Source organism: Aegilops tauschii, chromosome 3 (genome assembly GCF_002575655.3).
Source record: "Aegilops tauschii subsp. strangulata cultivar AL8/78 chromosome 3, Aet v6.0, whole genome shotgun sequence".
NCBI classification, from domain to species: domain Eukaryota; kingdom Viridiplantae; phylum Streptophyta; class Magnoliopsida; order Poales; family Poaceae; genus Aegilops; species Aegilops tauschii.
In genome coordinates, this window is record NC_053037.3 from 492075008 (window position 1) to 492102881 (window position 27874).

The following is a 27874-nucleotide window of genomic DNA, read 5'->3' on the forward strand; positions in this document are numbered from 1 at the left end:
AAGCTTCCCAAAACCAGAGGATTCCCGCGACCGTAGAGAACAGTAAATCAGCTGTTCCTCTATGGCATAGTGGTTCTGTCGTTCGAGATTCAGGAAGAGATTGTGAGTTCGACTCCCGGTTGCGCCACAGCTCGCCAGCGGGAGGGATGCGCTTCAGGCGCCCGTTTGCAAACGATGCGCCAAATAGGAAATGCCTTAGGCTTCTCTCCGCTCCCTCGGCTGCGCTCCTGAAGCGGACCAGTCTGGAGCTTATTTTCAGGGAGCGGCTAAAACCGTGCTCCACGGAGTCAGCAATATTGAAGCGGAGTGGAGGGAATCCAAATAGGGCCTTAGTACAGCCGGGTGCTCCGATCCCGATACGAACGAGCGCGTGGAGATAACGTGAGCATGCGAGGACGGGCGCTCCTATGGATTTTAATGCCCCAGTAAATATTCTCTGTATGTTCCCTCATTTTAGCAAGCTTGCGACCAATAAATAGTTTTCTGACACCTGGTGCGCTAGATAAAGCATACTTCACAACTGTCAGATAGTCCAATCCCGGCTTGCCTTCTAGATCAGGAAATTGACCTGCTTTCACATAAGTAGAATCATCATCTAAGGGCATTTCGGTTTGGACACTTGAGAGCCCATGGCCTCTCCACGTACTTGATGATTCCAGCCACAAAGACAAATATGGCTGGGATCAGAAACTGGCTGTGCGCTGATGACATCCAAAACACGTACAAGGCCAAGCCAACTTGGGCCAGTAGATTGAGCATGTGCCTCAGCCATAACTCATTGTCCTCAATGGAGAAAGGCGTCCAGAAAGGCGAGAGCCGGTGCATCTCTCCAGCTCCAAGCACATCACTTTTATGCAGTGAAAGCTGGCCAAGAGCATAGACTGCGAACATGTCAGATAGCAAGTAAGCGTAGACTGCGAACATCTCTCCAGCCTCAGTCTTGAGTTGGTGCTGCACCGCCGGAGGCCACCAGAAAAGAAGATGAAAATCTGTAGCGTGAAGCCTAGGAGCACCAGTAGCTGTAGTTCCCAATCATTCCATAGTTGCATCAGCGTCGGTATCTTTAGAATTAACAGTGTGCTTCCCTCAATCATGTATATATATGCATGTCAGTATGTATGTGAGCTTAACTGAACAATGTCAGATCAGTGTGGTTTATGTTACAGCACCATGGACATTGTTTATATTCTTATTAATCTCTCCTATGATCATAATATGGAACCAGATAGTGTTAACATTATGCTCGACTCTGCAACGGAGCATCATACGACAAAACATTTAAGTAAAGCTAATTTGTTTTGCTAGTTTACAAGTACAAGAAGGGTCACAAGTACAAATCTCTATCAAATGCCCAAAGAGTACCCAAGATTTCTGTGTATACCAGATGACATAGCGCACCAATATCGCATTAAAGATCAAACAAGAAATTCAGAATGGACATACGAGATTTACATATGCACTTCTATAACAAATTAGCTCACTACGAAAAATTGAGGCACACCTGCCTTAGAAGAATTGTGTTGCACCCTAGCAGATCATTTTGTTAAGAACTTAAGATCAGTGCTCCTCTCCTTTGAGCAACAAACTTTGCAAACTTCATTTCAAAGCATTCCTTTGAGGTCACCTGTATACATATGTATAAAGTACAGATGAAATATATAAATGCAAACAAGCATAATGCGAAGAGATGCTTAATTTCCAAGGATCAAATCCATGATGGGGAACTTACTTCCAAGCATACTCCTGATTCCTTGTACTTCTAAACAAATGGCATATGTTCCTCTGTGCAGCAAAACTTAGAAAACTCCGTCCCAAATATTCCTTCAAGGTCATGTGTGTGTGTGTGTGCGTGTGCGTGTGCGTGTGCGTGTGCGTGTGTGTGTGAAGTACAGAGGAAAGATGTTAATGCAAACAAGTATATATAAAGGCGAAGAGATGCTTAATTTCCAAGGATCATGTGACCAGGGGTAATCATATCATGTTCATGGTTGGCCTGTTATGGATGCGGGAGAGGCGATCGCCATGATGACAAGCTCCAATCTTGAAGTAAAAAATGGACAGTTGACACTGCCTTTCTCTGTACCAAATATCGAAGCCAAGCATTCCGCCATTGTTTGAAACTAGTCAAGCTGACCACAAGCCTGCAAAGTCAAATGTTTAGTGATGAACATCATCAAAATACATGTTAGCAGTGCTCCAGTATGCATACAGCTCCCAGTCTTTAAAAGAGTAGCGCCTTGCGTAATCAGCCTTTAAATTAATGTCTAAGTGTTTCATAGATTCCTGACTTAAAACTAATTGAACCATGATTTTTTTCAGAACTTAAAAGGAGTAAAAGTAGACGTGAAACAGTGATCAAAATGTGTGGTGTTGCAAGAGCTGCTAGTTGATAGAAGGGCAAACTGTATGTGCCAGATTCTAACCCATGTAATCTCACCGAAGTAAAATGCCTTGCGCACAACTAGCCTTAAACAGGTGCTATACTATTTGACAGACTCTGTGTTTCAGATGTCTTTCCAAGTGGATGAAGCTCTAATAGCACGCCCAACTTTTATTTATTATCTTTAACATTACAGATGGCAACCAGTAACTTTAAGGACTTCAATTGAGCATTAAGGTTATTTTCCAAGGAGCAGCAACTAGGGCCTGCAGTACAAAGCATAACAATTTCACATTCTTCCAAGATAACACTAATGCATACTGCGTCTTATGAACTAATCTGCACCGACTCAAAACTGTTAATATTAGAACATGCAGGATATAAAATAGATCATATACAGGGTTACAATGTTTTTCCAATGAAGCCATTATCTATATCATACGGGTGATATTTGACCTAAAATCTGCACTGCGTTCAGATAGTTATCCTGCAACTGCACAAACAAGATACATTTTTAGACTAAGATGCTTAGTGCCTCTGTCCCTGCAACTGCAAAAGAGCCCACAAAACCAAAAGGCACAAACAAAGCAGCTTTTTCTGTCGCACATGAATACTTCCTTCTCAGGTAGGCCATGCTATATCCATCCAAAAAGAATTCCATTTCGTCCATTTAAAAACCTAATATGCACACCATTTTAGATCATTATAAATCGGGGAAAAAGGTCCCGGAAATATACTACCATCCAGAATACTATGCATGTGGAGCACTTGATATGCATAATTACAGCGAAGCGTTGTTACGGGAGCAGAATTAGTAGGAGACGAGTTACCGTTGCTCTACAGAATCCAAGTATATATTGGAGTTAGGACTGTACAGGTTAATAACAGTTAGGACTACGTGTAGAAATGCACTAGCTGCGTGCATATATGGTCCAAGGCTAAGCCTACACTATATCCTATTCCTGATTCAAATTCATTTCAACTCCAATCAGCCTTATTGATTCAAAGTTCACGTGCTGAATAAGCTCATCGCATGTGCTGCTGCAGCCAACAGCAAGCCAAAAAACAAGGCTTATTACCCATTGACCATATTTGCTGTTGAGCTTCTCTGTATCAGGATATCAGCACCATGAATCCATGATCAAGAAAGTAACATGCCAAATTTCGGGAGGGGAGTCGAGAGACAGGACTTACATTCTGAGATTGTGCAGTTTCCATCGTTGTTACTGTCGTGGTCAGACCTCCGCCGGTTGCCGCCGACCTGCCGCCGGAGTCGGAAGAGGCGGGGCGGCACGGGCGTGGCAGCAATGGCGTACGTTCAGTAGTTTGTACTAGCGGCAAAATGTTACGAAATGAACGAACTGAATTATCTGAATCAAGAAAAGAAATGTGGAACCAGTAGTTTCTACTAGCTTCAGAGTTCAGACCATCTTTTACCAGGTGTACACTACAGACTGATAAATCCAGATGACAATGACACCTACTACTGTTCCCATTCAACACTTTTTACTTTTGTATTTACAGGACTACAACAGTTTCAGACAAGCCCCAGGCTAACAAAACCTATCATGATATCCCCTTTCCAAGCATGATCAGATTAGCACTCCACTAAAGTAAGACTCCAAATATCATGTTCATGTAGTAAGCACTATGGACACCAACATCTGTGCATTGTGCAAAACAGATTAAAGACCACCAGTACATTTCGAGACAAAGAGAGGCAGATCAACAATCTAAATCTCAGACTTTTCCAACATAAAAATAACAAGACCAATAATACAAGTCATGTAGAAAACCTGAAAACAATACAGCTCACATGTAGAAACTAGATTAATTTAAAATTGTAGGAACCTGAATTTTGTTCACAGGCTAAACCAAACAGAAATCACAATTTTCTCAGGTAAGGTTTGAAAGAGATTTATCAACTGATTCGTATATTTAAGTTCCATAGTTTTAACTAGCTTTGAACACACACCGCTTAAAGTCTAAGCGGGCGCTTCAGACGCTCTAATGTCTAAGGCGGACGCCTTAGACACCTGCCTAAGGCGAGTTGGACGCCTTAAGCCTGGAGGCTCTGACGCTTAAGCGCTTTAGGGACGCTTTACAAACAGAGAACTGAATTATCTAAACCAAATAGGACAGTAGTATGAAACTAACACTTCTCATATCAAGGTTGAGTGAAAAATGTTACTCCTTACTTGTGAAATTTGTTCACCCAATAACCAACTGGTCCACACCAAAACCAAACCAAAAAAGATGATGGCCATGCAGCAAATAATATAATCCCAATTTCTGGAGAACCACCAACAATCCAAGTAAGAATAATCATGGACTAAATTGTACTCCCTCTGTAAACAATATAAGAGCATTTAGATCACTACTTCAGTATTCTAACGCTCTTATATTAGTTTACAGAGGGAGTACTGTGCAAATGAAGAAGCTGAATCGAGAAGGGATTATATCATCCAAACAATCACGAAGTTCTAGGTTGATGAGTAGTTCAACACCACATTCGAGAAGATCTGACCAAATGAAAATAACAGTTGACCGTAACGAATCAAATCAGCCATGAACAGAAACCAAACCTCTCCAGCCTTTGATTCATCTCTGAGAACTACTACCCTCCTGCTTCTACTGCAACTAAAGGAGAACATACACACATACCAAAAGCAAGATCAACTGCTACAATAAGAATCAATCAGGACACTGAATCCACCTCCTATCAAATGATGAATGATGGAACTCATGAACTCAAATCAGACCTTCCTCAAACCCCCTTCGACATGATCTCCACATACCAGATTCAGTCCTGTAACCAACGCACTGAGGCCAACACAAATGAATCGAACAAACCACCGAAAAGGCACTGACCTGACTCAGTTAAAGAGCAAAGGTTTGCCCACGAGACCAAACCTCCTAAATATATCGTGAAACCGACAGGCGCAGAAGACCAACACGGGGATCAAGGGTACATATAGTGGACCGAACCTAGAGAGAGATATCGCAAACCAATCGATTTAAACAGATTCCAACTCACTACCAGAGTACCAGTGATGGTGCAGAAAACCGTCAGTGACCCAGTTAGGGTACAGACCGTAGTCGGAAGTAAAGGGAGTTCGTACGGGGCTTTTACCCAGGTTCGGGGCCTCATGATCGAGGTAATACCCTACTCCTGCTTTGTTTTGGATTGATGTGGGAGCACCTCGTGAGAGGGGGTTACAAGTGGCGGATGATGAATACTACCAAGGTCTGAGCAATGGAACAGATGCCTCAAACTACCCCTAGCCTCGCCTTATAAAGGGGACGAGAGCTAGGGTTGATAGGGATCCTAACTAACCTCACTGTGAGAGCTTCTTGGCTTGCACGCCAAGGATAAATTTTATCTCCAAGCCTAGACAGACTGATCGCTGGGTAAGGATGTCGCTAGGCCTCTTCGGCCCTGAAGCCAGCAAGTCTCGAGCTTCCCGGCGGACGGGCCACCCTCGGTATATTGTACCGTCAGTAGCGGCCGAGCTTGTCTGGAGTTGTGGAGTCTTGCTGCCTTGAGAACGTAATCCAGGCAGGCTCTTTTTCAGTGATGGAGACAGTCTAGCTCTCGGTAGCCCGGCCTCGAAATCTATGTACTTGGCTATCGCGCGGCCCCCAGCAACGCATCTATGTGGCTTCGTAGCTCCTGATTTTGTGGTGCCGCGATCTAGCGGCTTTGCATCTTTCACCTTCACGGCTTCGCGGCCTGCGTCTTTGCAATTTTGCGGCTTCACGGCCGCATGGCCTCCGGCGTCGCGTCTTCGCAGCTTCATGGCTGCACGGCCTCCAGTGGCAAGTCTTCTTCAAATTACTGCCACTCGCTTTGTCACATCCCGTCATCACTGTCAAAGATAGGGAGATGGCCAGTCGGTTCCGCTTTGACCGCTGCATCATGATGATAATGCCTGGATCTCCACGCCCACATCCTGCGTAGTGGGAAACCGCGAAGGAAATGGGGCACATGTCGACCTACCGAAGCCGTTGCTTGGGTTTCCCGGTGGGATATAAAGAGGGGGGAGAGAGACATTTCCCCACTTCCTCTGTTCCTCTTGCAAATCCCGCTACTGCTTCTCCCTCCCCTGTCGGAACAGCCATTGTCGCAAGCTCTTGCTCCTCGAGCCCTCCCTTTCTTTCCTTCTCCACCCAAGCGAGCCGCTAATGGTGCGAGGCGAGGGAGACCGCGGTCGAGGTCGTGGCCGGATCGTTCCCAGGGCCACCACCGCTGACGAGCAGAAGGACAACGCTTCCGCCAACAAGGAGGCGGGCGAGACCACAGGCAAGTGGTTCTCCACTGCGTTAGTTCAAGACGACTTTCTGCTGCCTTGGGAGGTACTTCAATGGAGGACGGCGGGGGCCGTGGCCATCCTGGCACCAGCTGGCACAAGCGAGCAGTTCTTTTGTCGAGGTTTGGCTTTCCCGCTAGACAGCTTTGTGTGCGGGCTTTTGTTCTCCTACGGGTGTCAGTTGCATCATTTGACACCCAACGCCATTCTCCACATCGCCAACTTCATCACCCTTTGCGAATGCTTCCTTGGGACGAACCCGAACTTCGAGTTGTTTTGATACTACTTCCTGGTGAAGGTCCAGAAGAATGGCGATGATATCCGCGACCTTGAAGGTGCCAACCTCCAGCTCCGGCTTGAATCGGACTACTTCAAGATTGCTTTGGCGAAGTCAGTCTGCAACTGGCATAAGGGTTGGTTCTATGCTTCGAGGATCACGGGAGATCTGCCGCCCTTCATCAATGAGCCACCCAAGCGGCTGAGAGATCTTGGAAGCCGATGAAGAAGACATCCAGCAATGCCCGGGGGCTGATCGACGCGGTGGAGAGCCTGATCGACCACGGGCTGACCGGGGAGCAAGTCTTCAAGACGTGACTCGAGCGGCGACTCAAGCCACTCGGGCTCACCCCATGTATCTTTACATGGGGCCTTACTCAAGCAACGACGCGAGAGCTCAGCAACGACGAGCTGCGAGCCCACATAAACACCCTAAGAGACCTAGGGTCAAACAAAATTCCGCTCACAATAGAAATATTTTTTGGAATGGTTTTTTCTCAAAGGCAAACAAGAACGTGAAGCGAAGCAAAGATAAAATATTTTCAAAGTTTCAACAAATAGGCAATGAAATAAACTTCCAAAGAAAAAGCAAAACGAACGACGAAATATTTTTGTTGTTTTCTCAAAGAACTTCAAAAGAACAAAAGGATAAAGAAATATTTTACGGTTTATTTGAAAAGCAAACAACAAATAAAAGAAAAATAGGAAGAAAAATAAACCAAAAAGAACACTTCAAACAATTGACACTCAATAAGACGCAAACGAGAAATCTTTTGGAGTTTTTGGGTTTTGCAACTTAAACACAGAGACGAAATAAACGACAAAAAGAAAACAGCAAAGAAAAGCCAAAAAGAACAACCAAAAGAAAACAAAAGAACACCGAAAGAGAAATATTTTTTGGAATTTTGGAAACATAAAAGGCCAAAAATAACTTAAAGAAACACAACAGAAATATTTTGGAACTTTTGTTTTCTCAAAGAATGTAAACAAGAGCGTAAAGAGAAGCAAAGATAAAATATTTTCAAAGTTTCAACAAAGAGGCAATCAAATAAACTTTCAAAGAAAAAGCAAAACGAACGAGAAAATATATTTTTTGTTTTCTCAAAGAACTTCGAAAGAACAAAAGGACAAAGAAATCTTTTGGGGTTACTATTAAAAGCAAACAACAAACATCCAAAAGAAAAATAGAAAAAAAACAAAAGAACACCTCAAATAGTTAACACTCAATAAGAGCAAAAGAGAAATCTTTTTGGAATTTTTGGGTTTTGCAACTTAAACACAAAGAGAAAAGAAACGATGAAAAGAAAACAGCAAAGAAAAGACAAAAAGAACAACCAAAAGAAAACAAGGAAAATAAACGAACAACGAAAGAGAAATGTTTTTGGATTTTCGAAAAGATAAAAGGCAAAGAACTTAAAGAAACACAACAATAATATTTTTGGATTTTTTTTCTCGAAGAAGGCAAACAAGAATGTAAAGACAAGCAAAGATAAAATATTTTCAAAGTTTAAACAAAGAGGCAATAAAATACACTTCCAAAGAAAAAGCAAAACGAACGAGGAAATATCTTTGTTGTTTTCTCAAAGAACATCAAAAGAACAAAAGCACAATGAAATCTTTTGGGGTTTCTAGAAAACAACAAAAAAACATACAAAAGAAAAAATAGGAAGAAATAGAACAAAAAGAACACTTTGAACACTCGAGACTCAATAAGATGCAAACAAGAAATCTTTTTGGAATTTTTGGGTTTTGCAACTTAAGCACAAAGACGAAAGGAACAACAAAAAGAAACAGCGAGAAAAGCCAATAAGAACAATCAAAAGCAAACGAAGGAAAACAAAAGAAAAGTGAAAGAGAAATATTTTTGGATTTTTTGAAAATATAAAAGGCAAAGAACTGAGAGAAACACCACCGAAGTATTTTTGGATTTTTTGGTTTTCTCGAAGGCAAACAATAACGCAAAGATACAAGATTTCCAAAGTTTCAACAAAGAGGCAATCAGATAAACTTTCAAAGAAAAAGCAAAAAGAACGAAGAAATATTTGTGTTGTTTTCTCAAAGAACTTCAAAAGAAAAAAGGGAGAAAGAAATGTTTTGTGGTTTCTTGTAAAAGCAAGCAAATAAACAAAAGAAACAATAAGAAGGAAAAGAATCATAAAGAACACAAAAGAAAGAGATCAAAAACCAAATGAAGCCAAGCAAGAAGAACGAGAAATACATTTGGGTTTTCGATCTTTAACAAAACACCTACTTCCTACTTCTAGTTTCATTGCCCGGTACTTCTATGTCAACCTCTTCAGTTGAGACCCTGACTACACCGAAGGTTAGGCGACTTTACTATCTAGTAGCGGCTTCTTTTGGTTCAACATCAACAGGTTTTGCTACTAATTTTTCTTGTACCGAGCGACCACTTTTTACACAACCAGGTACATCTCCATGTATTTTCATATAACTTACGATTCTTTCAATTTGTCAGCCATTCGACCTCCAGATTCTCATGTTCATGTTCTGATTAGAATCCTCACACGGATTCTCTACTTGGTGTTGGCCCTCGACGTTGTAATTCCCAGGTCCTCTGGGTGCTTATCTAGCTTAACCTTCCCTTTGCTGCCACCGCCGCCAGTCTCTCTGCCTCGGTTACTTTGTTTACCGGTTCTTTTGGAATCACCGTCTTGGTCACTTGTGTGACTCTAGTCTCTCATCCTTAGTTCGACGTGGTCTTCTCGGATCTATCTCTGGCGGTGTGTCTTTAGGCTGTCAGTTTGTCGGCTTAGCAAACAAGTTAAGTTACAATATCCTCATAGCGAGATTGTGTCTCATCGTCCTTTTGATCTTGTTCACTTCAATGTTTGGGGTCCAGGTCCCTTTGCCTCAAAAGGAGGACATCGCTGCTATATTATCTTTATAGATAATTCTCTCGACACAAATGGATATATTTTATGCTTTTCTTCTAGTGAGGTCTTATCTACCAGTAAGAAGTTTGCCGCCATGCTTCGTACCCAATTTTCCATTCCTATATGCGTCTTCCATGCAGATTTTGCTTGCGAGTTTATCAATCATTTATTGCGCGGATTCCTTGCTGAGTAGGGCGCACTTTTTGAAGGCTCATCTTAGTGAATAGATTTAATGTCTGATCTTGGTCCCTTTCACTACTTCGAACTAAAGTTTCTTCTACCTCTGATGGCTTCTTTATTTCCCAAGAGAAGTACATTTAGGATCTTCTTGCTCGTGCTGCTCTTAGTAATAAGGTCACTGCTGAATCTTGGTCCTCTTCGCTACTTCCTTGAGATTGTTCCTTATTTCCTAAGAGAAGTATATCCAAAATCTTCTTGCTCGTGCTGCTCACTGATGAGCGCACTGTTGAGACTCCGAGTCAACGTCCACCTTTGTGCCCACCTTTGCTCCCTGCCAGTCTGGATGGGCATTCTTTGCCTTGCTGCAGGCTGCTATGAGTACTGTCTCAATCCCACATCCCGTGTTCCCTTTATGTGCGACACCATAACCGCACGCTCGTGCACCACCAATGGTGAGCAGGAGCTCGGACAGTCGACGCATACCTGGTTTATGCACGGGACGAGCCGAGGACAGGCGCTACCTAAAGTCGAGGCCAAGGGCGCAGTAGGAGAACCTGGGGTGCTTAATCAAGTGCGTGACCCACAACCCGCAAATAGGAAAAGAATGCCAAGCCGATCGGTGGGGTACGAAGAGTGCATAGGCACGTGAGATGCTGGATCAAGTCCCTCTGTTGCCACCATCACCAGTCTCTGCCTCTGTTGCCTTGTCTACCAGTTATTTTCAGGATTGGCATCATCCCCTTGGATCACTTGTTATCTCTCATCCTTAGTTCGACGTGGTCTTCTTCAATCCCTCTCAGATGATGTCTCTAATCCACGGTCCAATTACCTCATACTCATAGCGAGACAGTGTCTCGTCGTCCTTCCGACCTTGTTCAATATGATCTCGTCCTTCCGACCTTGTTCAATATGATCTCAGGGGTCCATCTCCCTTTGCCTCCGGTAGTAACTTCTCTCTACACACATGGATATAATTTATTTCTTCTTGTAGTGAGGTCTTATAAGCCTTTTGCTGCCATGGTTCACATTCAGTTCTCTACACCTATTTGCGTGTTCTATGATGACTCTGGTTCATCCCCTAAGGCTTCCCAGGTGATTCATCCTCATCCTCTTCTTTACTAAACTAGTCGTCCACATCTTGTGAATCCTTCTGATGCGTCATCTTTCGATGAGCTATCTCCCTCGACTACTATGTCTCCTTCTATTGACAACGCACCTCCTCCAGCTCAACCTACTTATGGCTTCTACACTCGCCCGCTTCCGCTTATTGATTGCTATGGGTATTCTAGCGTTGCTCTTCTCAATACGACTTACCGTGACGCCATGTTCATCCCGAACATCGACATGTGATGGCAAAGGAGATTGCTGCTATTGAACTATTGAACGCACCGACACGTGGGATCTCATTTTCCTTCCTCCCATGCTCATCCCATCACTTGTATATTGTAAGTAGATCTACAAGATTTAGACTCTAATGGTTCTCTTGCGTTAGAAAGCTCGTCTTGTGACCCGTGGCTTTCAACATGAAGATGGCTATGACTACGATGAGACATTTGCTCATATGGCTCACATGACCACTCTTCGCGCACTTCTCCTGTGATATTTGTTCGCCACTAGTCTGTCTCTCAGCTTGATGTCAAGAATGTCTTTCTTAATGGTGAGTTGCATGAGAAGGTATACATGTAGCCACCACCTAGATATTTTTTCCTGATGGCACGATCTGCCGTCTTTGTCGCTCTCTCTATGCCTTTAGCCTCCCGTGTCCGGTTTGAGTGTTTGTCTCAACGATGACTGCAACTAGTTTTTGCCAAATGCTTATGATCTGCACTTTATAGCATCTTTCAGCTCAGGGTCAAACTTAGCTTCTATATGTTGATGACATGATCATCACTGCCAACAACTCTGAGTGCATTGCCTTTTTTGAAGGTTCGTCTTAGTGAATAGTTTTTATGTCTAATATTGGTCCTCGTTGTTACTTCCTTCGAAATGAGGTTTATTCTACCTCTGCTGGCTTCTTTATTTCCTAAGAGAATTCATTCAGTATCTTCTTGCTCGTGCTGCTCTTAGTGGTAGCCACTATTGACACTGCCATGGAGCTCAACGTCCATCTTTGTGCTTCTGACAATGAGCCTTTGTTTGATCTGACGCAATACCGTCATCTTGTTGGGAGTCTTGTATTTAGATGTCACTCGTCCAGACATTTCATATCACATTCTCATTCTAAGTCAGTTTGCCTCTGCTCCCACTTTAATCCACTTTGAGTCACACCCCCCCCTCCCCGCGGTTCTACAATATCTTTGTAGAACTACCTCTCACCGTCTCTCTCTTATTCCTATGCACAAGTTCGCTCGTCCCTTTGTACTTACTATGTTTCCTTGATGGTTTTCTCATTGCCCAAAAGACAAAGAAACAGACTGCGCTTTTCAATTTGAGTGCAAAGGCTGAGTTGCAAGTTATACCTCTGTTAACAACAGAGGTGACTTGGTTACGATGGTTGCTTAAGGATTTTGATGTTTTTGTCACTAGACCTACTCCTCCCTTGTCAGACAGTACAAATGCTATCAATATTGCGGCACGACCTTGAAAAGCATGAACTCACCAACCATAATGGTGTTGATGCGTCCTATCGCTCACTTATTGCCCTCTTCCATTCCAATGTGTCTTCTTGTACTACTGTCATAGACCCCACGTCATCGTCACCTGTGGCTTCCCCACCTCGTTCATTCCCTAAGACTTCCCCGATGATTCCCCCCAATCCTCTTCTTTACTGCACTAGTCGTCCGCATCTTGCAGATTCTTCTAATGTGTCATCTTTCGATGAGCCATCTCCCTCGACTATTATATCTCCTTCTGTTGGCAATGGACCGCCTCTAGCTCAACCTACTTATGGCTTCTGCGCTCGCCCGCTTTCGCATATTGATCGCTATGGGTATTCTAGTGTTGCTCTTCTCAATACGACATACCGTGACACCATGCTCATCCCGAACGGCGACATGCGATGGCAGAGGAGATTGTTGCTCTTGAACGCACCGGCACGTGGGATCTCATTTCCCTTCCTCCCTATGCTCATCCCGTCACTTGTATCTTGTAAGTGGGTCTACAAGATTTAGACTCTGATGATTCTCTTGCGTAAGAAAGCTCGTCTTGTGACCCGTGGCTTTCAACAGGATCCTGGCTATGACTAAGATGAAACATTTGCTCATATGGCCCACATGACCACTCTTCCCACACTTCTCGCTGTGATATTTGTTCGCCACTGATGTGTCTCTCAGCTTGATGTCAAGAATGTCTTTCTTAATCATGAGTTGCATGAGAAGGTCTACATGTAGCCACCACCTAGATATCTTTTTCCTGATGGCACGATCTGGCGTCTTCGTCGTTATCTCTATGCCTTTAGCCCGTATCGTCCGATTTGAGTGTTCTGTTTCAGCAATGAATGCGACTAATTTTTGCCAAATGCTCATGTACACTGTATATCCATCTTTCAGCCCAAGGTCGAACATTGCTTCTATATGTAGATGACATGACCATCACTGCCAACAACTCTAAGTGCATTTGCCTTTTTGAAGGCTTGTCTTAGTGAATAGTTTTTATGTTTGATATTGGTCCTCTTCGCTACTTCCTTGGAATTGAGGTTTCTTCTGCCTCTAATGGCTTCTTTATTTCCCAAAGAGAAGTACATTTAGTATCTTCTTACTTGTGATGCTCTTAGTGATAAGGTCACTATTGACACTCCCATGTGAGTGATTTTACTACCCTTCCAAACTTAGCAGGTAATGAAGCTGTTGACGAGGGAGGAAATGTCCATTGAAAATAAAGCGAACCAGTGGGGCTTAAAAGTCACTCTTTGAATAGTTTTTCAGACCGTTAAGTTGTCAGTCTTTCCAATGATGAGGCTCCGTCTTTCCTCAATAGAGGAGTTTGACCCTTCCACTTCTGCCTTTGCCCTTTGTACTTCTTCCCGCAATTGAGATCCCTGTTAAGGAAGAATATCTCGCTCGTGCTTATTTTTGCTAGGAAATCGCTCTACTTTTTCCAGCAATGAGTGATTGAGTATGGTCTAATTCAATCTGTGTTATGACCTACCTTTTTTGATTGAAATAAACGAGCGCTTTACTTCTTCTTTTCAAACCCTAAGGTTTGAGCTCGTCCTCGGGTCGGATTCGGATCCTTTTCTCTCTTTTGAACAATATGTGCCTTTTGATTTACACTTGGTCCGTTTCTTCATGAAGGCTTAACCGGAGCACAACACAGACTCTCCAAACCCACCCACACGGCCCAATAGTTGTGACACCTCACTCAACAAGCATGTCATGTCATCCTGAGTAGTAGATCCACGTGCAGACACCGGATCTGCCCACAACCGCCCGCTGTCGCGGCTAACGCACAAGCGTAGGGTGGATGATGCCTTTCTCCTCTCGGTGCCCTCTTCCGGCCTTCCTCACTTCCCCTATCCGCTCAACTCCAGGTCCAAAAGCTAAATGGCGGCGGCGGTCCGCTCCCGACGGCTTTTTCACCCCTCCACCACACCCCTCGTGCACGCTCCGCTCCCTGTTAGTCCGGTTGAGCATCCTTTGTCTGGCTACAGGTTGCTTTGTCGCTGTCTCAATCCCACAACCCGTGTTCCCCTGGTGGGCGCCATAGCCGAATGCTCAAGCACCACCTATCGGCGAAGCAAGAGCAGGGGCAGTCGGCACCGCAATGTCTAACCAATTGTTCAAGAATTCACCTGATTAATCAGTTAATTGGCCAGTAAATCGCTACTCATCGGGTGGCCGACTCGAATAACACATATTCATCGCGTTAACTTGCCAGGCTGATTAAATGGTCGATTAGACCGACTAATCTGTTGTCAAGCTGATTAATCGCTGCTGGCCTGTTGACTTGTGAGCAAACAAATCCTAATTATTTGGCCCATAAACCCTCCCGCTCCTAAATAGCTAGGGTTTAGAACCCCTCCTGCTCCTCTCATCCCCTCCCGACCTAGATGGCGACTGACCAGATCCTCGTCGGCGTGCTGCCACTCCCCCTCCTCCCCTGTGTGTCGCCGCTTCCTCTTCTCCCTCTACACGCCGCTACTTCCCCTCCTTCATGACCTACCACCTCCGGCAACCGACCCGTTCAGATGCCCAGCGCGGAGGCCGTCACCTTCCCTCTATCTGTCGTCATCGTGTGGCCACCATCTCTCAGAGTTGCAACACAGGCAGAAATTAGCAAAAAATGTTGTTGTATACATGTTTGTTGATGACTTTTGATGCCCACATGGATGATTGTTGTTGTATACATGTTTGTGATCTATTGAGAAAAGAAATTGTGCCATTTGCCTCCTATTTGCAATGTAGATTTTCCCTCCATACAAAATAAATTTGCTTCTGTTGAGTTGAAAATTCCACCAATTAGTGGTTGACCGATTAATCCAGTTAATAAACCAATTCAACGATTAATCACTACTCCCAAGTTGAGAGAACAGTTACCAGTTAACGATTTCCTCAACATTAACCCACAGGATATGTGCACAACGCTACCTGCCACCGGGGCCAAGGGTCACCAAAAGGAACATGGGATGCAACATCAAGTCCGTGGCACAAAACCTGCAACCAAGGGAAGGACGCCAAACCGGATCGAGGAGGAACAGAGATTACACGACTTCGACACCTACTTCTTTTAGTTTTTATTCATAGCCTTGTGCTTCTTCGTCAACCTCTTCAGTTGAGCCCCTCACTACACTCGAGATTACGCAACTTCCGTATCTGCTAGCTGCTTCTTTTGGTTCTCCATCGATAGGATTTGCAGGTTTTACTACTGGACAATTTGTACAAAAGAGAAGACAAGGGAAATATTTTTGGTCTTTTCATTAGTTCAACAATAAAGCACATAAGAGCCAATCAGAAATTCATTCAGTTCAACACTTAAGACGAGAAATCTTTTTGGAATTTTTTAACTTTTGCAACTTAAATAAATGCAAAGACGAAAGAAACGGCAAAAAGAAAACAACAGAAAAAGCCAAAACAACAAAGGAAAACAAAAGAACAACGAAAGAGAAATATTTTTGAATTTTCGGAAACATAAAAGGCAAAGAACTCAGAGAAACACAGCAGAAATAATTTTGGAATTTTTGTTTTTTCTCAAATAAGGAAAACAAGAATGCAAAGACAAGCAAAGATAAAAGGTTTCCAAAGTTTCAACAAAGAGGAAATCAAATAAACATCCAAAGAAAAAGTAAAAAGAACAAAGAAATATATTATTATTTTCTCAAAGAACTTCAAAAGAACAAAACTACAAAAGGACAAAGAAATCTTTTTGGGTTTCTTTTAAAAGCAAAGAACAAAAACAAAAGAAACAATAGGAAGCAAAAAAAACACTACAAACACAAGACTCAAACGAGAAATCTTTGTGGAATTTTTGGGTTTTGTAAGTTTTTTTGAACGTCGGCAACTTAAACACAAAGACGAATTCAACAGCAAAAAGAAAACACCAAAAAAATGCCAAGAAGAACAATCAAAAGAAAACAAAGAAAAAACAAAAGATAAACGAAAGAGAAATATTTTTGGATTTTCTAAAAAATAGAAGGCAAAGAAGAACTAGGAGAAACACACAGAAATGATTTGGAATTTTTGTTTTTTCTCAAAGAAGGCAAAGAGAAGTAGAGATAAAAGATTTTCAAAGTTTCAACAAAGAGGCAATCAAATAAACATCCAAAGAAAAAGCAAAAACGAGAAAATATTATGTGATTTCCTCAAATAACATCAAAAGAATAATAAGATAAAGATATCATTTTGGGTTTCTTTTAAAAGCAAACAACAAACAAACAAAAGAAAAAATAGGAAGCAAAAAAAACATTTCAAACAATTAAGAATCAATAAGACTCAAACAAGAACCTTTCTAGAATGTTTGGGTTTTACAACTTAAACACATAGACGAAAGAAATGAAAAAAAGAAAACAACAAAGAAAAGCCACAAAGAATAACCAAAGGAAAACAATTAAGACTCAATAAGACGCAAACGAGAAATCTTTTTGGAATGTTTGGGTTTTGCAACTTAAACACAAAGACAAAAGAAACGACAAAAAGAAAACGGCATAGAAAAGCCAAAAAGAACAACCAAAAGAAAACAATGGAAAACAGAAGAACAACAAAAGAGAAATCTTTGTGGATTTTCTGAAACATAAAAGGCAAAAAAGAACTCAAAGAAACACTTCAGAAATATTTTTGGATTTTTTTTCTTTTCTCAAAGAAGGCAAACAAGAACGCAAAAAGAAGCACAGATGAAAGATTTCTGAAGTTTCAGCAAAGACGAAATCAAATAAACTTCCAAAGAAAAAGCAAAAAAAAAAAGGAAGAAATATCTTGTTGTTTTCTCAAAGTACTTCAAAAGAACGAAAGGATAAAAGAAATGTTTTTGGGTTTCTTTCAAAAGCAAACAACACACAAACAAAAGAAACAATAGGAAGTAAAAAGAACACTACAAACACTTGGGACTCAATAAGATGCAAACGAAAAATCTTTTTGGAAAGTTTGGGTTTTGCAATTTAAACACAAAGACGAAAGAAACAACAAAAAGAAAACAACAAAGAAAAGACAAAAAGAACAACCAAAAGAAAACAAAAGAACAACAGAAGTGAAATATTTTTGAATTTTCTAAAACATAAAATGCAAAGAACTCAGAGAAACACAACAGAAATAATTTAGAATATTTGGTTTTCCTCAAAGGCAAAAAAGAACGCAAAGATAAAAGATTTCCAAAGTTTTAACGAAGAGGCAATCAAATAAACTTCCAAAGAAAAAGCAAAGAGAACGAAGAAATATTTATGTTGTTTTCTGAAAGAACTTCAAAACACCAAAAGAACGAAAGGAGGGTTTCTTTTAAAAGCAAACAACAAACAAACAATAGGAAGCAAAAAAAAGGAACACAAAAGAAAGCAATCAAAAACCAAATTAAACTAAACAAAAAAGAACGAGAAATACTTTTGGGTGTTTGATCTTTAACAAAGCACCTACTTGCTACTTCTAGTTTCATCGCACAATACTTCTTCAGCAACCTCTTCAGTTGAGACATTGACTACACTGGAGATTAGGCGACTTCCATGTCTACTAGTTAGGTTTTGCTACTGATTTTTCTAGTACCGAGTGACCACTTTTACAGAACCAAGTACACCTCTATGAATCCTTGGTACTGGATGTATTTTCAAATAGTTTATGATTCTTCGAGTTTGTCAGCTATTCGACCTTCAGATTCTAATGTTCATGTTCTTACCGCTGATGGAACTTCCATCCAAGTCGACAGTCAAGGCACTCTTACTACTTCGTCTTTTCATATTATTCTTTTGCTCATATTCCTTGGCCCATGCAGCTCATTTTAGGTGGTCAGATTGTCAACTTTGGTTGTACAGTCATTCTTTAGTTTAACTCTTGTTCTTATTAGGATCCTCGGATGGATGCTTTACTTAGTGTTGGCCATCGTCGTTGTAACTCCCAGGTCCTCTAGGAGCTTGACTGGTTTAACCTTCCCTTTGCTGCCACCGTCGCCAGTCTCTCCGCCTCGGTTACTTCGTTTACTGTCCCTTTGTGGCATCATCGTCTTTGTCACGTGTGTGTTTCTTGTTTCTCATCCTTAGTTCGAAGTGGTCTTCTTGGATCTGTCTCTAGCGATGTGTCTTTAGACTGTCAGGTTTGTCGGCTTGGCAAACAGGTTTAATTACTTTATCTTCATAGCGAGATTGTGTCTCGTCCTTTCTATCTTGTTCATTTTGATGTTTGTGGTCGAGCTCCCTTTGCCTCAAAAGGAGGCCATCGCCACTATATTATCTTTATAGATGTTTTCTCTCGACACACATGGATATATTGTATGCTTTTCTTGTAGTAAGGTCTTATCTATCAGTAAGAAGTTTGCCCCCATGCTTCATGCCGGGTTTTCCGCTCCTAATTGTGTCTTCCATGAAGATTTTGCTTGCGAGTTCATCTATCATTTGTTGTGCGGATTCCTTGCTGAGCAGGGCACACTTTCTCGGTTCTCATGTCATGGTCCAAATGCTCAGAATGGTTTGTTGATCATAAGCATCGTCAACTTCTTGAGGCGGCTTGTGCACTGGAGATCAACACCTCTCTTTCACCTCACTTTTGGGTTGAGGTTGTTTCTACTTCCACCTACCTCGTCAACAGTCGGCCTTCCTTGCTTTCCAAGGTGACATTCCTCTCGAGTGTCTGTTTGGTCGTTCTCATGGCTACTGAGCGCTTCATGTGTTGGGATCCTATCGATCGGCGAATGCCCATTCCTCAAGGTGTGACTTTTGACGAGTCTCGTCCTTTCTATCCACGTCCATCCTCTCCTTCGGCCTCTCCCATTGAGGATATTTCTTTCCTAACATTTTCCGATACACCTATCACTCATGTTTTGCCCTCCTACATCCATTCCAATGTGTCTCCCTGCACTACTATTGTAGACCCCACGTCATCATCACTTGCGGCTTCCCCACCTCATTCGTCCCCTAAGACTTCCCCAGTGATTCTCCTGCATCCTCTTCTTTACTACACTAGTCGTCCACATCAAGTGGATTCTTCTGATGCGTTATCTTTCGATGAGCCATCTCCCTCCACTATGTCTCCTTCTGTTGGAAACGCACTACCTCCAGCTCAACCTAGCTTCTGCGCTTGCCCGCTTCCACCTATTGATCACTATGGGTGTTCTGGCGCTGCTCTTCTCAATACAACTTACTGTGATACCATGTTCACCCAAACGGTGTGAGATGCGATGGCAGAGGAGATTGCTGCTCTTGAACGCACCGACACGTGGGATCTTGTTTCCCTTCCTCCTCATGCTCAACCCGTCACTTGTATGCTGTAAGTGGGTCTACAAGATCTAGACTCTGATGGTTCCCTTGCCTTACAAAGCCCGTCTTGTGACTTGTGGCTTTCAATAGGAACATGGCTATGACTACGACAAGACATTTTCTCATATGGCCCACGTGACCACTCTTCGCACACTTTTCGTTGTGATATTTGCTCGCCACTAGTCTGTCTCTTAGCTTGATGTCAAGAATGTCTTTCTTAATGGTGAGTTGCATGAGAAGGTCTACATGTAGCCACCACATAGATATTTTCCCCTGATGGCGTGATCTGTCGTATTTGTCACTCTCTCTATGCCTTTAGCCCTCGTGCACGGTTTGAGGTTTTCTGTCTCGGCGATGACTGCAAATAGTTTTTGCCAAATGCTCATCATCCTGCACTTTATATCCATCTTTAAGCTTGTGGTCGAGCTTTGCTCCTATATGTCGATGACATGATCATCACTACCAACAACTTTGAGTGCACTGCCTTTTTGAAGGCTCGTCTTAGTGAATAGATTTAATGTCTGATCTTGGTCCCTTTCACTGCTTGGAACTAAGGTTTCTTCTACCTCTGATGGCTTCTTTATTTCCCAAGAGAGGTACATTTAGGATCTTCTTGCTCGTGCTGCTCTTAGTGATAAGGTCACTGCTGAATCTTGGTCCTCTTTCTACTTCCTTGAGATTGTTCCTTATTTCCTAAGAGAAGTATATCCAAAATCTTCTTGCTCGTGCTGCTCTTACTAATGAGCGCACTGTTGAGGTTCCGAGCCAACGTCCACCTCTGTGCCCACCTTTGCTCCCTGCCAGTCTAGATGGGCATTCTTTGCCTTGCTGCGGGCTGCTATGAGTACTGTCTCAATCCCACATCCCGTGTTCCCTTTATGTGCAACACCATAACCGCACGCTCGAGCACCACCAATGGTGAGCAGGAGCTCGGACAGTCGACGCGTACCTGGTTTATGCACGGGACGAGCCGAGGACAGGCGCTACCTAAAGTCAAGGCCAAGGGCGCAGTAGGAGAACCTAGGGTGCTTAATCAAGTGCGTGACCCACAACCCGCAAACAGGAAAAGAACGCCAAGCCGGATCGGTGGGGTACGAAGAGTGCATAGGCACGTGGGATGCTGGATCAAGTCCCTCTGTTGCCACCATCGCTAGTCTCTGCCTCTGTTGCCTTGTCTACCAGCTAATTTCAGGATTGGCATCATCCCCTTGGATCACTTGTTATCTCTCATCCTTAGTTCGACGTGGTCTTCTTCAATCCGTCTCCGATGATGTCTCTAATCCACGGTCCAACTACCTTATACTCATAGCGAGACAGTGTCTCGTCGTCTTTCCGACCTTGTTCAATATGATCTCAGGGGTCCATCTCCCTTTGCCTCCGGTAGTAACTTCTCTCGACACACCTGGATATACTTTATTTCTTCTTGTAGTGAGGTCTTATAAGCCTTTTGCTGCCATGGTTCACACTCAGTTCTCTACACCTATTCGTGTGTTCTATGATGACTCTGGTGGAATCCTTTTTGAGCAGACTTTGGCTCTCTTATCCTGGTGCTCATGCTCAAAATGGCGTGGCTGAGCGCAAGCATCATCACCTTCTTGAGACGACTCGTTCGTTATTGTCACCGCATCTCTTCCGTCGCACTTTTGGGTCGAGTTTGTCTCCACTTCCATCTATCCCATCAACCTTTAGCAATCCACTGCTCTGTAGAGTGACGCTCCTTTCGAGCGTCTATTTGATCGTTTATTCGGCGCTTCAATTATTTGGTTGTGTTTGCTATGTCCTTCTTGCCCCTCATGAACGCACCAAACTGACTTGTCAGTCTGTTGAGTGTGTCTTCTTAAGATACAACGATGAGCATAAGGGATATCATTGTTGGGATCATGTTGGTCGTCGGATGCCTATTTCTCGGGATATGACTTTTGTTGAGTCCATCTTCTTCGGCCTTTTAAGTGGAGTATATCTCTTTCCACAATTTTCCCGACACTCCTACCACTCCTATTGAGCCCTTATCAAGTCCTCGTACGGCTCCTGCTTCTCTGATTATTCATTATTGTAGAACCAATGCCATCATCTCCTATAATTTCCTCACCTCACTTATCACATGATTCTACACCTTCATCACCGGTGGTTCCTTGTCTCCATCACCTGAGTTTATCCCGATGATTCCAACTCGTATTCTTCCATCTTTTCCTAATTTCTATACATGACGTCTACGTGTTGTGGATGCGTCTACCGATGTGCCATCTTCCCCGTCTCAGCCTACTTATGGCTTGTGTCCTCGTCTGCTTTGGCATGGCGATGTTGTTCTTGAGCCAACTTCTTATTGTGGTGTTGTTCATACCAAATGGCACTTTCTGATGGCAGAGACTGTTGCTCTTGAGTGCATCGGCACGTGGGATATTGTATGTGTTCCTCCTCGTGTTCGTCCCATCACTTGGTGGGTCTACAAGGTTAGGACTCACTCTGATGGTTCTCTTGGGCATTACAAAGCTCGTGTTGTGGGTAATGGCTTTCAGCAGGAGCATGGTCCTGATTATGATGAGACTTGCTCACCTGTTTGCACACTTCTTATTGTGGCCTCTGTTCGCCACTGATCTGTGTCTAGGCTTGATGTTAAGAATGCATTTCTTAATGGTGAGCTGCTCCTTACGACATGCTTTCTCGTCTTCATCACTCTCACTATGGCTCTAAGCAAGCCCCTCACACCTGGTTTGAGCGTTTTGCCTCTATGGTGGCTACTGCTGGTTTTCACCGAGTGCTCATGATCCGACATTGTTTGTCCTCCTTTCTGTTCTTGGTAGGACTCTTCTTCTATATGTTGATGACATGATCATCACTGACGCAGACCGTGAGTATATTGCCTTTGTTAAGGCATGACTTAGTATGCAGTTTCTTATGTTTTATCTTAGCCCTCTCTGCTACTTTCTTGGGATTGAGGCCCCTTCAGGCTGAAAAATAATAATTTAGGATCTTCTTACTCGCGCTGCTCTTACTGATGAGCGCATGTTGAGACTCCCATGGAGCTCAATGTTCACCTCCCTACTAATGATGTTGACCTACTATCTGATCTGGCGCTTTATCGACATTTTGTTGTGAGTCTATCTGTCTGGCGCTCGCCCGAAAGAAGAAACAGACTGCAATGCAGTGCCCCCCGTTCGAGTGCACCTCCTCCTGCAGCGTCGTCACTCCACTTTCCTACTCTACCCTCCACTATATGCTCTGCGGCATTGTCGTCCTGGCTAGGATGGTGGCAAACTCGCTAGCACCGATGCCTCTCGCACGATGTTGCTAGAGCCTTCATCCTCTCAAGTGGCATGACACTCCCATGGAGCTCAACATCCACCTTTGTTTGATTTGACACGCTATCATCAAATTGTTGGGAGTCTTGTCTATTTAGATGTCACTCGTCCAGACAGTTCATATCACGTTCTCATTCTAAGTCACTTTGTCTCTGCTCTCACTTTTATCCACTTGAGTCACCCCCCCCCCCTGTTCTACGATATCTTTTATCAACTTGAGCACCCCCCCCCCCCGTTCTACGATATCTTCGTGGAAATATCTCTCACCGTCTCTCTTCTTCCTATGCTCAAGTTCGCACGTCCCTTTCTACGTACTGTGTTTTCTTGATGGTTTTCTCATGGCCTAGAAGACAAAGAAACCGATTGCGCTTTTCCCTTCTAGTGCAAAGGCTGAGTTGCAAACTATGGCTCTTTTGACAACAAAGGCATATGATGGTAGCTTAAGGATTTGTTTTTTCTATCACTACACCTACTCCTCTGTTGTAGAGTACAGGTGTTGTCACTCACCTACTCCTCTGTTGTCAGAGAGCACAGGTGCTATCTTGTGCACCACCCTGTGCAACATAGCTCACCATGCATATTGGTGTCGATGCTTCCTTCGTATGCTCCAGTGTGCAGGATCAAATAATTCCTCTATCTCTTCAGACTCAATGTTGTTGATCCACCATTAGCTAGGGAAGGATGTGTGCAGGATCAAATAATTCCTCTATCTCTTCAGACTCAGTGTTGTTGATCCACCATTAGCTAGGGAAGGATTTTATTCTCTAGTACTCCCTCCATTAACGATTATAAGATGTTCTAACTTTTTTCTAAATCAGGTGTACATAGACACGTTTTAGTATGTTTTGTTCACTCATTTTTGTACGTAGTTCATATTAAAATATCCAAAACATCTCATAATAGTGAACAAAGGGAGTATACTTTTATACTTAAAAGAAGGAATTCTCCCTCGCCCTTTATGGTCATCCAGCCGGGCATAGCTCCCCCCTGTGGCCTCCGCCCCGAACATACCACCCCCTAAACATGCTCGAGTGCACTCTTGCTCCTTTTCTAGACCACACCATACTCTAGATTCTCTCGACCGAGATCCTTATTTAGTAGGAGTACGGGACTAAAACATTGCACATTATTTTTGCTTCCCTGGGTCAAACCTCCTTCCGCAATGCCGTCACCCACCATCCCGTTCTACCCTCCGTTGTGGCATTGTCGTCGCGACAAGGATGGTGGCAACCTCGCTTGCGCCGATGTCTCTAGCGTGACGTCACCAGATCCTCCATCCTCTCAAGTGGCATGAATGGCCGAAGGGGACACTGCCGCCATGGCTGCTGGCATTCCCTTCCTTGGATCGTGAAGTGATTGGGAGTGAGACTAAGGGAAATATGGGAAATGAGACGATTACTAGCGTATTAGGGCAATGAGGCCCAAACAAAACCGCTGAGATGAGTTAGGCCCACTACCAAAATGGTAGGTGTATTCTTCAACAAAGTGGGGACACACTTTTGATGGAAACAAGACCAAGTGGGATATAGTCGTACTCTATCAATCTCAAATAATAATCTGCTTTTTTCTTGGCAAACTTTAACCCCTACTTTCAAATAATAATTTGACCCAAACACTAAACTAGCGTTGACCATAAACTTTTATACATCACACCATATGTTTAGAATCTACTAAGGCGTATGAAAAAAAGGATAAATCTACACACGTAATTTACATGTAACCGTTATAATTATATCGTTTTAGAAATGCTATAGGTAGGTTTGGCTAGACGTCTAGCCCATGTCTACACTCTATTACATCGTATGTTTGTAAAAGAAACATTACAAAATATGCAAGTCTATATAGCAGCTAGTCTCCTACAAAGAAACATGCTTTTCTCTTTTGGAATAAAAGACCATAACCTTTTTTTTTTTGCGGGGGAAATAACCGTAAACTTAACAGTCAACTGAACAGCAACACAACTAAGGAAATGAAAATATAATCACAATATACATAGAATAAGAATGTGTGAAATAGAAAACCATGTCATAAACATCAGTTGTGGACAAATTTAGGGTGGTTGATAAAACAGAATCATTACCTTTGAAGCAGAATTGAGATTTGGTCATTCCAGAGTTCCAATAATTCTGTAGAATGAATCAAAACTGTCACATAACTGAGTGTAACTGGTTGGGTGGTGAGCTGATCTAGAGGTGGGGTTGCGACTGCATCCGCTGGAGCCTCGGACTGTCGATTTGGACAAACCAATTTAAATGCAACAGCAGCAGCTCCCACAACGCTAGAGAAATTTTCACTATCTGCAATATCATTAGAAGCATTAATGCTTAGGAATGAGAAGCAGGTTGCACTGAACAAACCTCATCCAAATTTGTGCTTTGTACTGGAAGCAAGTTGTTGAGCTTACATAGTGCTTAAGTTTCACCTCCTAACATACGGCGATGGACTGTTCGCACCTTACTTTGCAACCAGCAATACAAGTGGAGCGACAACGTGCAAACTGATGCCGCCATGGTGCCGAAGGCCCAAGCCATCACTTTTATGTGCAAAATAGATCCTTCTGGAATATGCTAACGGAAAGGATAGCTCCATTTTGTTGCCTGCCGCAATAGCAAGAAAATTTCTGTTGTCACTTTCTAACAGCGCTTGCCAATTACATAAAGAAATACTCCCTCTGTTCACAAATATAAGATGTTTTGGATATTTCAATATGGACAGTATACGGACTGAAATGAGTGAACAAACACACTAAAATGCATCTATATACATCTGAATCAAAGAAAAAGGTAGAACATCTTATATATGTGAACTGAGGGAGTAACATTCTACTAGCACATGCCAATTACATACAGAAATAACATTCACCAAATTCAACTAGTTGCAAGATCACAAAAGAGTGGATAGCTAGTAGTTAATAAATCAAGCTATTCCGATTATTCAGAGCCAGAATTTTAGGTACTAATTAGCTAGCTGTGTTTTTTTTTACCCATGATAGAATACACTATCATTTTCCAATCGAGTCGAGGACCTATGGCGTAACAGAAGAAACCTCCAAAGATTAGTCAGACCAAGAAGAGCTGATCAGCTTCTCAGGAGGGCAACATTCATCATAAGTGCTGGATCAACTGATGTGTTTTCCCACTATCTTGCCACAAACCGTTCAGGAACAGATAGCTGGCCACCGTATGAGAACCTACTGATAACACATGTCACTAACTATACCCAGGTAGACACCGTATGAGAATCTACTTGAAAACCTAACAATTTACCTTCTTCTGACATCACCACCTAAATAGACGAATCAAGTAACATGGTGCAAGCTGAGCCTGTCCATAATGACCTTCAGCCATTCTTTGAACTTCACATTCTACATAATCTAAAGAAATAATCCATTTCTGGCATTCATCTAACGAGAAGTAGAACTCTTGCTGATTTGCTTTTTCCATTGGCTAGCAACTATAGAAAATTTCTACCTCGTCATTAGCAAATGCTTGATGGTGGTAATCTGTCATCATCATCTTTAAACCAGCACTACAGCAAATTAGCAGCAGCAGATTGTATCTTGAATCTCCTCAATGAACCCGCACCGAAAAATGTAGGAAACTTTGTCATGATTTATGTAGATTGATAGTCCTTTCAAATCACAATTTCTATATGTTTCCCTAAAGAAAAAGAGTGTGTGCTGTGTGAACTGAGTGCACATTATGATCCTTTGCCTGATGCTAGAAAAAAATTCTATGTTTTGTAACAGGACATCTGACCAAATATGCTTTAGTCACAAAAATTATATCTTGTGAGTTCTAGAGGCGCAAATTAGCAGCAGTAGCAAAGTAGTAGCAGCAGCAGCAGAGCATCACGCGGCAAACCGTGGGAAGCAGGAGCATCACGCGGCAAACAGCTGGGAAGCAACAACATCACGTTGTAGGAGGGTGTCTACCTTGTCCGTGGTGGCGGGCGAGGCGAGCGTTCAGCGGGAGCGAGAGAGCATCCTCCGCCGCGAGCACATGCTCTGTTCGTTTACCGCGTCGCGACCGGCAGGCGAAACCAGCGGCAGGAGGCGCCATGAGCACCAGCGTGAGGAGATGTGGGCGAAGACGCCCTCGGTAGCACGACGACGGGGAAATCGAGGAGGAGCATGACTGGATCCGCCGCCGCCCACCGCCTCGGGCTCGCCTCCTTGTGCATCGCCGTGGCAGTCGTCCAGCTACCTCAGGCTGTCAGCGTGCTCGCGGCGCAGCAGTCTCCGTCGGCAGCTTGGACCTGAGGTCGGATGCCGAGACCCCAGGCGCCCGCCGCGCCGCCGCCTCCCCCTCATCCCCTCCAACTCCCGAACCCGACGATGCCCAGCCGCCGTCGTGCCTGTACTCGCGAGTCGCCGCCGCCGCCTGACTGCTCTCTCGATCTACATCCCCACGTCTTTAAAGCCGGCGGCGTGCTTGGATCTAAAAGCCGAACCCCTTCGCTGTTCCGAGTTGCAGACGAATCCCTTGCTCTGCTAGAGCGGCAAATAGGGTTTACCTCCTAGACGAACCGGACGAGCGAGGCCCATTGCATTGCAGCGAGCAAACCGCATATGGGCCAGCCCAAGTGGCTAGGAAACGTTTTTTTCTTCACGGTTCTTTCTGGGTTTTTTTTCCTTTTTTTGTTAATCCTCCTTGACTGGTTTTCCTTTCCGTTTCCTTTTTTTATTTTACTTTCATTTGTTTTACAAA

At 43.3% G+C, this 27874-nt stretch overlaps 1 long non-coding RNA gene across 2 annotated transcripts; it reads right to left on the bottom strand.

Moving 5' to 3' along the window:
- Positions 1-1262: 1262 nt before the first annotated feature.
- LOC109765751 (uncharacterized) lies at positions 1263-27655 on the bottom strand. 2 transcript variants are annotated; one of them, XR_006672433.2, is made up of 6 exons: positions 27100-27655; positions 25570-25762; positions 25246-25462; positions 3575-3641; positions 1730-2141; positions 1263-1624 (listed from the first exon to the last, which is right to left on the bottom strand). It is a non-coding gene; the product is annotated as an uncharacterized lncRNA (long non-coding RNA). The 2 variants fall into 2 exon arrangements; XR_012205420.1 differs by having other exon boundaries at positions 3575-4728; positions 27100-27651.
- Between the last annotated feature and the right edge of the window lie 219 nt (positions 27656-27874).